Genomic DNA, 12,483 nt, shown 5'->3' on the forward strand with positions numbered 1-12,483 from the left:
CACTGCCCACTATCTCCCTCCAGTGCTTCCACCAGCACGGCCCCCATGCTGCACTGTGCAGTGTGCCCATCAGCCCCGCTATTCACTGCCCACTATCTCCCTCCAGTGCTTCCACCAGCACGGCCCCCATGCTGCACTGTGCAGTGTGCCCATCAGCCCCGCTATTCACTGCCCACTATCTCCCTCCAGTGCTTCCACCAGCACGGCCCCCATGCTGCACTGTGCAGTGTGCCCATCAGCCCCGCTATTCACTGCCCACTATCTCCCTCCAGTGTATCCACCAGCATGGCCCCCATGCTGCACTGTGCAGTGTGCCCATCACCCCCACTATTCACTGCCCACCATCTCCCTCCAGTGTATCCACCAGCATGGCCCCCATGCTGCACTGTGCAGTGTGCCCATCACCCCCGCTATTCACTGCCCACCATCTACCTCCAGTGCTTCCACCAGCACGGCCCCCATGCTGCACTGTGCAGTGTGCCCATCACCCCCGCTATTCACTGCCCACCATCTCCCCTCCAGTGTATCCACCAGCACTGCCCCCATCCTGCACTGTGCAGTGTGCCCATCACCCCCGCTATTCACTGCCCACCATCTACCTCCAGTGTATCCACCAGCACGGCCCCCATGCTGCACTGTGCAGTGTGCCCATCACCCCCACTATTCACTGCCCACCATCTCCCTCCAGTGTACCCACCAGCACGGCCCCCATGCTGCACTGTGCAGTGTGCCCATCACCCCCACTATTCACTGCCCACCATCTACCTCCAGTGCTTCCACCAGCACGGCCCCCATGCTGCACTGTGCAGTGTGCCCATCACCCCCGCTATTCACTGCCCACCATCTCCCCTCCAGTGTATCCACCAGCACTGCCCCCATCCTGCACTGTGCAGTGTGCCCATCACCCCCGCTTTTCACTGACCACCATCTCCCTCCAGTGTATCCACCAGCACTGCCCCCATCCTGCACTGTGCAGTGTGCCCATCACCCCCACTATTCACTGCCCACCATCTCCCTCCAGTGTATCCACCAGCACGGCCCCCATCCTGCACTGTGCAGTGTGCCCATCACCCCCGCTATTCACTGCCCACCATCTCCCTCCAGTGTATCCACCAGCGCTGCCCCCATGCTGCACTGTGCAGTGTGCCCATCACCCCCGCTATTCACTGCCCACCATCTCCCATCCAGTGTATCCACCAGCACTGCCCCCATCCTGCACTGTGCAGTGTGCCCATCATCCCCGCTATTCACTGCCCACCATCTCCCCTCCAGTGTATCCACCAGCACTGCCCCCAGGCTGCACTGTGCAGTGTGCCCATCATCCCCGCTATTCACTGCCCACCATCTCCCCTCCAGTGTATCCACCAGCACGGCCCCCATCCTGCGCTGTGCAGTGTGCCCATCACCCCTGCTATTCACTGCCCACCATCTCCCCTCCAGTGTATCCACCAGCATGGCCCCCATCCTGCACTGTGCAGTGTGCCCATCACCCCCGCTATTCACTGCCCACCATCTACCCTCCAGTGTACCCACCAGCACGGCCCCCATCCTGCACTGTGCAGTTGCCCATCACCCCCGCTATTCACTGCCCACCATCTCCCTCCAGTGTATCCACCAGCACTGCCCCCATCCTGCACGGTGCAGTGTGCCCATCACCCCCGCTATTCACTGCCCACCATCTCCCTCCAGTGTATCCACCAGCACGGCCCCCATCCTGCACTGTGCAGTGTGCCCATCACCCCCGCTATTCACTGCTCACCATCTCCCCTCCAGTGTATCCACCAGCGCTGCCCCCATGCTGCACTGTGCAGTGTGCCCATCACCCCCGCTATTCACTGCCCACCATCTCCCCTCCAGTGTATCCAGCAGCACTGCACCCATGCTGCACTGTGCAGTGTGCCCATCACCCCCGCTATTCACTGCCCACCATCTCCCCTCCAGTGTACCCACCAGCACGGCCCCCATCCTGCACTGTGCAGTGTGCCCATCACCCCCGCTATCCACTGCCCACCATCTCCCCTCCAGTGTATCCACCAGCACTGCCCCCATGCTGCACTGTGCAGTGTGCCCATCACCCCCGCTATTCACTGCCCACCATCTCCCCTCCAGTGTATCCACCAGCACGGCCCCCATCCTGCACTGTGCAGTGTGCCCATCACCCCCGCTATTCACTGCCCACCATCTCTCCTCCAGTGTATCCACCAGCACTGCCCCCATCCTGCACGGTGCAGTGTGCCCATCACCCCCGCTATTCACTGCCCAACATCTCCCTCCAGTGTATCCACCAGCACGGCCCCCATCCTGCACTGTGCAGTGTGCCCATCACCCCCGCTATTCACTGCTCACCATCTCCCCTCCAGTGTATCCACCAGCGCTGCCCCCATGCTGCACTGTGCAGTGTGCCCATCACCCCCGCTATTCAATGCCCACCATCTCCCCTCCAGTGTATCCAGCAGCACTGCACCCATGCTGCACTGTGCAGTGTACCCATCACCCCCGCGATTCACTGCCCACCATCTCCCCTCCAGTGTACCCACGAGCACGGCCCCCATCCTGCACTGTGCAGTGTGCCCATCACCCCCGCTATCCACTGCCCACCATCCCCCCTCCAGTGTATCCACCAGCACTGCCCCCATGCTGCACTGTGCAGTGTGCCCATCACCCCCGCTATTCACTGCCCACCATCTCCCCTCCAGTGTATCCACCAGCACGGCCCCCATCCTGCACTGTGCAGTGTGCCCATCACCCCCGCTATTCACTGCCCACCATCTCTCCTCCAGTGTATCCACCAGCACTGCCCCCATCCTGCATGGTGCAGTGTGCCCATCACCCCCGCTATTCACTGCCCACCATCTCCCTCCAGTGTATCCACCAGCACGGCCCCCATCCTGCACTGTGCAGTGTGCCCATCACCCCCGCTATTCACTGCTCACCATCTCCCCTCCAGTGTATCCACCAGCGCTGCCCCCATGCTGCACTGTGCAGTGTGCCCATCACCCCCGCTATTCACTGCCCACCATCTCCTCTCCAGTGTATCCAGCAGCACTGCACCCATGCTGCACTGTGCAGTGTGCCCATCACCCCCGCTATTGACTGCCCACCATCTCCCCTCCAGTGTACCCACCAGCACGGCCCCCATCCTGCACTGTGCAGTGTGCCCATCACCCCCGCTATCCACTGCCCACCATCTCCCCTCCAGTGTATCCACCAGCACTGCCCCCATGCTGCACTGTGCAGTGTGCCCATCACCCCCGCTATTCACTGCCCACCATCTCCCCTCCAGTGTATCCACCAGCACGGCCCCCATCCTGCACTGTGCAGTGTGCCCGTCACCCCCGCTATTCACTGCCCACCATCTCCCCTCCAGTGTATCCACCAGCACTGCCCCCATCCTGCACTGTGCAGTGTGCCCATCAGCCCCGCTATTCACTGCCCACCATCTCCCCTCCAGTGTATCCACCAGCACTGCCCCCATGCTGCACTGTGCAGTGTGCCCATCACCCCCGCTATTCACTGCCCACCATCTCCCCTCCAGTGTATGCACCAGCACGGCCCCCATCCTGCACTGTGCAGTGTGCCCATCACCCCCGCTATTCACTGCCCACCATCTCCCCTCCAGTGTATGCACCAGCACTGCCCCCATCCTGCACTGTGCAACCTGCTCACCTTTGTCCATCACCCACTGCCCACCATTGGCCAAGCGCAGCGCCGTGCGTTCGGTCTCTAGTCATGCACCACGCAGCGGGGCCCCCTCCCTGACCCTCACTGTCCCGCTGTGGTCACTATCCACGGCCCAGCATCGCCGGCCTGTCCGCTGCGATGTGTCCATCCACCCCTAGTCCCACCGCCTTTGCTTTTCACTCACCCCCCCTCCTCCCTCCCGCTCTCCTCCCGGGCGAGCGTGTCAGTCCGTCGGTCGGGACAAGGGCATCGGGCTCCCGGGGCCCCACGAGCGGGTGCCCGGGGCGGGGGGTGTCACGCTGCCCCCCAGCGCTTGGCGACTGGTCTCAAGCCCCCGGCCCCGCTCGGAGATGCTCCGTGGCAGGGTGAGATCTGCCCGCGCGCGCGGGGCCGGGGGAAGCGGCTCGCGGGCATCTCCGGCCGGGTGAGGGGACGCCAGGCAGCCCGGCGCCGCCCGCGGAGCTCGCCGGCGGGGTCTCGCGCGGGGGCGGGGGCAGGAAAAGACCCTTGGAGGCGCCGAGACCCACCCAGTGCCGCCGAAGCAGCGCACGGGTCTGGGAGACCCCGCCTGGCCGGGCTGGGGGCGCAGCCTGGGGGGAGGGGTCCCTTTCCGCCGGGTCAGCAGCAGCGCGTGGAGCTGGGGGGTGGGGGGTGACGGCCCGCACCCGGCGCAAACCCTCCGCTTCCTCTGCCCCGCTTCTCCCGGCGCTTCCTTCTCACCCCCTGCTACTCACTGCGCTTCCGTCCAGCTTCCCGCTCCCTGCCGCCCCCTCCTACTGCTCCCCCTCCACCCCAGCTCCCGCTCCCCTTCCCCTTCCCTCTGCCCCCTCTCCCTCCAGCTCCCACTCCCTTTCCCCTCTCCCTCCAGCTCCCACTCCCCTTCCCCTTCCCTCTGCCCCCTCTCCCTCCAGCTCCCACTCCCTTTCCCCTCTCCCTCCAGCTCCCACTTCCCTTCCCCTCTCCCTCCAGCTCCCACTCCCCTTCCCCTTCCCTCTGCCCCCCTCTCCCTCCAGCTCCCACTCCCCTTCCCCTTCCCTCTGCCCCCCTCTCCCTCCAGCTCCCACTCCCCTTCCCCTTCCCTCTGCCCCCCTCTCCCTCCAGCTCCCACTCCCCTTCCCCTCTCCCTCCAGCTCCCGCTCCCCTTCCCCTCTAGCTCCCGCTCCCCTTCCCTCTGCCCCCCTCTCCCTCCAGCTCCCACTTCCCTTCCCCTCTCCCTCCAGCTCCAGCTCCCCTTCCCCTCTTCCCCCAGGTGCCCTTCCCTTCCCTGCTCCCTCCCACTTCCCTTCCCCGCTCCCTCCAGCTCCCCTTCCCCTCTCCCCCCAGGTGCCCTTCCCTTCCCTGCTCCCTCCCACTTCCCTTCCCTGCTCCCTCCAGCTCTTGCTCCCCTTCTCCCCCCAGCTCCTGCTCTCCTTCCCCTCTCCCCCCGATCCCCTTCCCTTTCCCTCTCCCACAGCCTCTGCTCCCCCTCCCTCTGCTCCCCCTCCACCCCAGCTCCTGCTCCCCTTCCCTCTCCCCCCAGCTCCTGTTCCCCTTCCTGTTCCCCTCCCTCTCCTCCCTCTCCACCCCAGCTCCTGCTCTTCTTCCTCTTCCCTTCTCCCCCCAGCTCCTGCTCCCCTTCCTCTTCCCCTCCCCCAGTTCCTGCTCTCCTTCCCCTCCCACTCCTCCCCTGTCCATTTCAGCTCCTCCTCACACTTTTCCTCCCCCTCCTCCCTTCTCCACTCCAGCTCCTGCTCCCTTCTCATCACCTGAGCTCCCCTGGCTCTCCCTACCCACCACTCCTCACCTCTACACCCAGCCCTTCTGGCCCTCCCTCCACGTCCTACTGCCCCTCCTCTTTGCTCTCCAGCCAGACTATCACTCCATTCCCACCCATCCCTTTCCTAGCTTTCCTAATGCACCCCAACCTCACAATCTCCTTTCCCCATCACATATTAAGGGGCTTGAGGGGCAGTACAGTTATCCAGCTGATAAGCAAACCCCCCTCACCAACACTTGGGAGCATGCATAGGCTAACAAACTGCAGGGAGAGATGTTTAGGAGTCTGGCACCACAGCTGGCAGCAGATCCTTTCATTTTCTTTCACTGTTTTGTGCTGTCCAGCTACTGGGACTATCCCTACCCCCCCCCCCTATTGCTCTGCCTTGCACAGTGCCCCACTTCCCATTGAATAATCACCTGTCTGAAACTTGTTGCTTCCTTCATGCAGAACACATTCAGGTCCCTCTCTAGTCAGTGGAGGTGCTTTAAAAGCTCTGCCAAGCTGGGTCTGCACTGGGAAAATGACCTGTGGCTGAGGATGTATGTCAAGCACGTGTTCTTTCCCCCAACAGAATTTGAAAACTGTTTGTTACTAGTGTAGTGTAGGGCCAGATTCTGTTTTCAAAAAGCTTGTCAGGGATCTTATTCCACAAGGTGTTTCTTTAAAGGATGCTGTGACTGCAAGTTTGGCCCTGTTGATAGCCAGGGTCATATTCCTAGGGTAACCAGAGAATAAATCCCTACCCACTCTAAAGATACATTTGAAATATATTTCAGACACTGTTGTGAGAGTCTTCAGGCACACACAGAGTAGTTACAAATGTGTTACATCTGTGGTTCAGAAACCATATGCGGGCTCAGCCTTCTCTGTTCCTTTGTCTCCACACTTGGGCCTAAGCCCTTGACTCACTCTCAGGTGCGATCCCTCTTTTGCCTTTCTGAGCAGATTTTCCAGCCCTATTCAAGCCTTGATTTCAGGTCAATTTATTCCCAGTCTGCAGATTTAGATCCCAAAGAAAGACAGTTCTTACCCATGCCAATGTCTGCAGACAGCCTATGGTTCCTGGCTCAAGACTGGGCCTGCAGGCACTTCAGACTGAGATCTGGGTTTAGTCTTAGCCTTGCCTCACTTCCCCTTCTTCAATTAGTCTCTGGACCCATCATATATGGTATTTATGCATTTACTTGATAGAGTGATGTATATTTAGCAGATAGCACATTAAGTTCACTGCATTTTTTTCTCTTAGTGACATTCCAGTAGTATGGGAGGTAGATTAACAACATTGCTCTGAATATTGAAACTCAGATGCTGATATTACAGCCAATGACTTGGTGCCATCCTTAAAGCAACTGCTGGGTTAGTGCTGTGAGAGAGACTTTTTTTAGAAGTGTATCTATTTTTGTTAGTAAATTACATATTTAAAGTAGGTTGTTTGCATTTTTTATATATTTATATTTAAAACAGCCTTGGAAGCTGATTTTAGCTTTATTTTCACTTATTGAGCAAACACCCAGAGAATAAATATATTTAAAAGTTATCCTTATCTGAAAATCTTGGCTCTCTTCCTTCAGGATTTGTGCTGTTCTATCATGTAGTCTTTATGAAGAGAGAATAAATCCATTCTCAACTGCGCTATACAAGGATGCTCCAAATAAAAACCCATCTGTTTTTTTGTATTTGTTTTCCTATCAGTTTTGCAAGTTCTTTTTTATTTTGTGTTATTCCAGACTTATTATATTATAGTGTATTAACGTGTGTATTCTAAAATAAATATAATTCTTTGAACTAAAAATAAAATGTTTAAGTACAGAGCAAAATAGATATGCCACATAGGTGGAGGTGATATTCATGTGATAAACTGCAAATCCCAGTCTTTAAGGTTGCTTTCACCACCTTACCTGCCCTGTACCCACTAATCCATATCCCAGGATTTATTCCACCATTCTAAGGTCTAGATTTTTCTCCCATATTGAGAGATGTTTGCACTAGGACTGTAAGACAATATAGGACTGTAAGACAATTTAGCTAGGGACCTCTGCTGTTGCTACGTGGCCTCTAAAGCAGGATTCCTAGCTATCTTCAGAACTGAACCACAACTCTTGAGTTAGATAATGGGCATAAGAGTTCTGCTATTCTGAGTGCATATAATACAGTGTTACAGACTGGTGCATCAATAGTCTTTTCTCTAACTATATGTTGTTGGTCTGTCTTTCTGCCTCTCTCTCTTGTAGACACCCACATATGAACTTCCACCCATGTGAGAGTTGTATTCAAATGACTGATATGTGAAACCATTGTGTCCATGGTTTACGTATATTTATCTGAAAATGTTTAATCTTGAATCATCTAAATATACTGGCATCAGATGAAACATTCAGAAGCCTATAATCCGTAATTCACTTTTCACATTTTAGTTAGAATCGTTCCTGATCCTGCAAATGGTGACATATGTGCCTCACCTTACAGCTTCACATCAATAATGTGATTTTATAGTAGGAATGGACTAGAGCAAGAAAGTCTGGATCTGAAACTAGTCCATGTCAACATTCGTGAGGTGTCCAGATCTGGGGTTTTGGTTCAGGCCATCACTACTTTGAAATATGATTTAGTGTCTAATAATAATTTGTTGAAGATTTCCAGCATTTCCATTATAAACCCACTTCTTGAGAAGTTTATAATTCAGCCATAAAATATTTGCCCTGGGCTAAATCATGTAATATAAACCATAAACATCCAAATGAAAACAGGATTTTGCCATTTGAACAACAGGGGTACAGAACAGCTTTGAAGTCTACCCCTTTTATGCAGTTGTATAACTCAGAAATAAATGTAATAAAAATGAAGTTTGGCAAGTGATTAATCATGACTGTAGACATATTTATACGGTGTTATTTTGAAACAACAACTACAACAACAAACCATCCAAGATATTTGCTCATGACAGTGGAAGTTGTGCACTGTTACTTTATATTAAAGAAATTCCATTAGTTTTTATTAAATGCTAGAAACAAATGTGCACAATAAACAACATCTAGTAGCATCTTCATATCTACTTTAGTCCTAGTCCATTCTTTGTAACCTTCTCCTCTCTGGTCTTCCTGTCTCTCATTTAGTCTCCTATAAAGTTTCTCCAAAATGAAGCTATTGTGTTTTTTTCCTCTCCCGTTAGCCCCATCAAACACTTCCTTGAAACCTCCTTTTGGATTCCTGTCTTTTGCTGCATTGAATTGATGCTCCTCATTTTATAGATTATACATAATTTTGCCCTCCTCTACATCTCTCCTCTCCCACACTTTTTAACTCCTACATGTTGTATGCTCCCACTCAATCTTTCACACACAATGCTTTTCTCGGTCCTCTTATCTTACTTGTCCCTTCAGTATACAGCCACGTCGTTCTGAAAGATGCTCCCTCTTCTTCTCCAGCACATAACCTCACATTCTCCTTTTCCAGGCTGTTCTGTTCTGTTCAGGTTCTTACATTGTGTCCATCACTGGTATCAGAAAGATCTCCTGAAATCCTTCCTACTTTCCCCAACACCTTTCTTCCCTCCAGACATCTGTCCACACTTTCTTTACTAAATTATTTTTCTGATTCTTGACTTGGCTTTGTTAGTCTTGTTTGTATTAGACTAAGCAGTGGATATGTGAAACATAATATGAATTTATGGCATTATAAGCGATATTTAATAGTAAATGATTAAGAATTAATAATAACTGATATACCAAAACAGTTCTCAAGTAGCTATCTCCAATGATCAGAGAAATAACATGTACCAAATCTGCCTGTCTGAGGCTAAGGATCTGATCATACTCCCATCTAAGGCAATGGCAAAACTCTCATTGACTTCAGTGGAGCAGGAAGAGGCCTTAGATAATTAACTTGTTTTATCGACTTTTTCCCCCCCATTTGGTTAGAAAATGATGTGCCTGTGTATGTTTCAATGAAGATAAATGTGCAACATAAAAAATAGCCAGACCATTTAATATGTAAGGCTTCACTAAACTGAAGATATATAATCATAAAAAACAAACATGAGTAAAGAACAGTGTTAGACTTATCTTTTGTATTTCCTGTCTTTTTCTGGTTTGGTTAGAAAATTAATGTACTACCCATCTAATTTATCTGTCTATATACATTATATAAATAATATAGTAATGTAATTATATATTACTATACATATTTTACATAACGATGCTAGAAAGGATGCAATGTTATTAGGAAAATGGAAGCTGTCATCATGATGCTGCATGTTTTTCATGCACCCCCTTCAACTTGAACACAGCAATCACTGTAAACAAGCAGTTGTACTGCATTCATTACAGATCAGCTTTCCTTTCTCAGCCATCTTTCATCTTCTTCAATAGATGTTCTCTATCATAATTTTGTCTGTCACTTATTACAGCTGATGTTAAATGGCTTTTCAGATAAATGCTTGTTTGGGTTATTTATTAACTAGAGTATGTTTGTGGTGCATACTTTGATGTTATAAACCAAATGAAGGACCCACTTGTAGACTGTAGTGGATTGACCAGAAATTCAAGAATGGTATTCAAGATGATTAACCCTTAGGCTACAGATTACCTCCAGTGGGATGGTTTCAACTGTGAGCAGGGTTAATTAAGAGATAAAGTAATCGAAGTAGCAACTAACCTGTGCATCTTTATTCAGGAGGTGATATATGTTGATGGCCATGGGATTCAAATAAGTTAAATGTAGTCAGTTTATATAGGTTTTGCTGCTGTTCTTGTACCTTAAGGGTGTAAAATAGGTCTTGAGCAGCAATTTAGATTCTACATTAGTAAATTCTGTTTCAGAATGCGGCTTTGAAGTAGACAACAATAATAGAAGTTTGATCTAACAGATTCACTTCTGGAACGTCAGTGATGGTTTCTTTTAATATTATCCCCTTATTTCTGTATCTGTAGAACCAGTGCTGTGGGATGCTTTGAATTTTTTTTATGTATTTACATATTTTATGTTGTCATTTTTTTCAAGAAAAAATGAGTTTAAAAATAGAACCTCTGAAAGTACTTTAGCTTTATGGTATGGATGGGCAACCGGTTTGTTTGAAAATGCATTTGTGGTGCACTCTGAAGGCAGGTCAAGAAGGCATGATGGGGGAGAGGAAAATTGGATTGATAAACAGTCCTCAAGTGAACCTTTACAAAATAAATGACCAGGCTTATATGGGGAAATATATGTGGGAATACCCTATTTTGAAAAATGGTTGTGGTCTCCATTTCCTTCCTCCAGTTTTCATCACCCATGTTTTACAAATATTGGACCCTATGCAGTTAGCATTGAAGTCAATTGTAAAAATCCCACTTCAATGGGAGCAGGGTCAAATAATAATTTGTGTTTACCTCTTGGAAAAAATGTGTTGTCAAAAAATAAATAAATCAGTAGCTTTCCTAGCAATGGTCATCTTATAGATTCTTTAAGATCATAGAATCTCAAGAGGTCATCTAGTCCAACCCTCTGCTCAAAGCAGGACCAGTCCCCAATTTTTGCCCCATCCCAAAATGGCCCCCTCAAGGATTGAACTCACAACCCTGGGTTTAGCAGGCCAATGCTCAAACCACCAAGCTAGCTCCCCCAGTCACAAACTGTCACAATCTCCTGAATCTTATTTCTTGGGAAAAGTGACATAACTATTGTGATGTTAATTTTCTTGTGATCACCTAGATATTTTTTATATGGCAAACCATTTGAATCCATTTTGCACTGGATGTCATGATGACTTAGTGTCCTTTAGAATGGATTTAATCAGGAAACTTAAAGTTGTCCAAGTTGTCCAAGAAGCAGCTAAAACTTCTCCTTTTGTAAAATTGTCACCAGCCACTTGGCTTCTGTTAACCACTTAACCAGATACATTATTCCTTTAATGAAGTAGATCTTCAGCAGACTCCTTCCAAATCTCTAAGTTATCTGTCCAACAAGTATGTCACTGCTGCGTGCAGTATTTTATTCACAGAGGCCATCTGGACAGCCTTGACAAAGGCTGCGTATCATTTGCCAGAGAACATCTTGTTTGCTGTGAAAAAAATCAATTTTCTGTGTTCCTCAAAATGTACCCTGGGATGCTGGCTTTCCTTCTCAAATGCTCTCTTGGCCTTACAGCATTGGCGCTTCTTTGTCATCAGCCCAGGATTCATAAACATAATATCACCTCCTTTTTCATGTCTGTAGCTACAGTGTCATGCACACCATAACACTTTATGATTCATTTCAAACTCTAATGATTAACAGTCATGCATTTGTTTATTTCAAAAAGAGCCAGGTTTGCACTATGAGTCCCTGCCACTTACATGTTGTTTTTGAGATTTCCTTCTTGGCTTGCTCATCGTGCATTCCTTAAAACATTCAGTTATTTTCTCCTCAAACTTTGGGGTAAATTCTGCCATTAGAAAGAACTCACTGCTTAAAAAACAAAACAAAGGTGTACTATATTTAGGTGAAAAAAGTGGCAAAGCCCACCTAGGGGCTTGTCTATGTGCGGAAAAGAACTGAACAACCGGTGCAGAATAGCTATTGCTGTACAGCTATTGTGGACTAGCTCCCCCTATGGGCACACTTATTCCATACTAAAAGGGTCTTTGTGGGGATTAAATTAAGCCATTTCCACATGGGGAGTTAGTGTAGAGTGGTTATTTCACACTAACTTCCCAGTTTAGAAAAGCCCTAAGTGCAAAGACTCAGTACAGCAGCTCTGTGTGGTGAATTTGGCAGGCGCTCAGGTTGTACTGAGAGGAAGGAAAGGTGGTTTTAAGTTAAGCAGAAAATATTGTTGTGCGTTCATGGGAAAGGGCCAAGTCTGAGGCAGAGGGATACAGGCAAAATCATGGGGTAACAAAACCCCATGCCCCAAAGAGTGCTGAAAAATATCACTCCAGTTAAGACTCAATTTTACAAGATACTGAGCATTCTTAGAAGGTGCTGAGTGCTATCAACTGCCACTGGGAGTTCAATTGGAGTTGCAGGTGCTCAACTCTTTGGAGAAATACCCAGCACCTTGCTGGAGTGCTCTGTAATTTGGAGGA

The sequence above is a fragment of the Lepidochelys kempii genome, chromosome 2, assembly GCF_965140285.1.
Source record: "Lepidochelys kempii isolate rLepKem1 chromosome 2, rLepKem1.hap1, whole genome shotgun sequence".
NCBI lineage: Eukaryota > Metazoa > Chordata > Testudines > Cheloniidae > Lepidochelys > Lepidochelys kempii.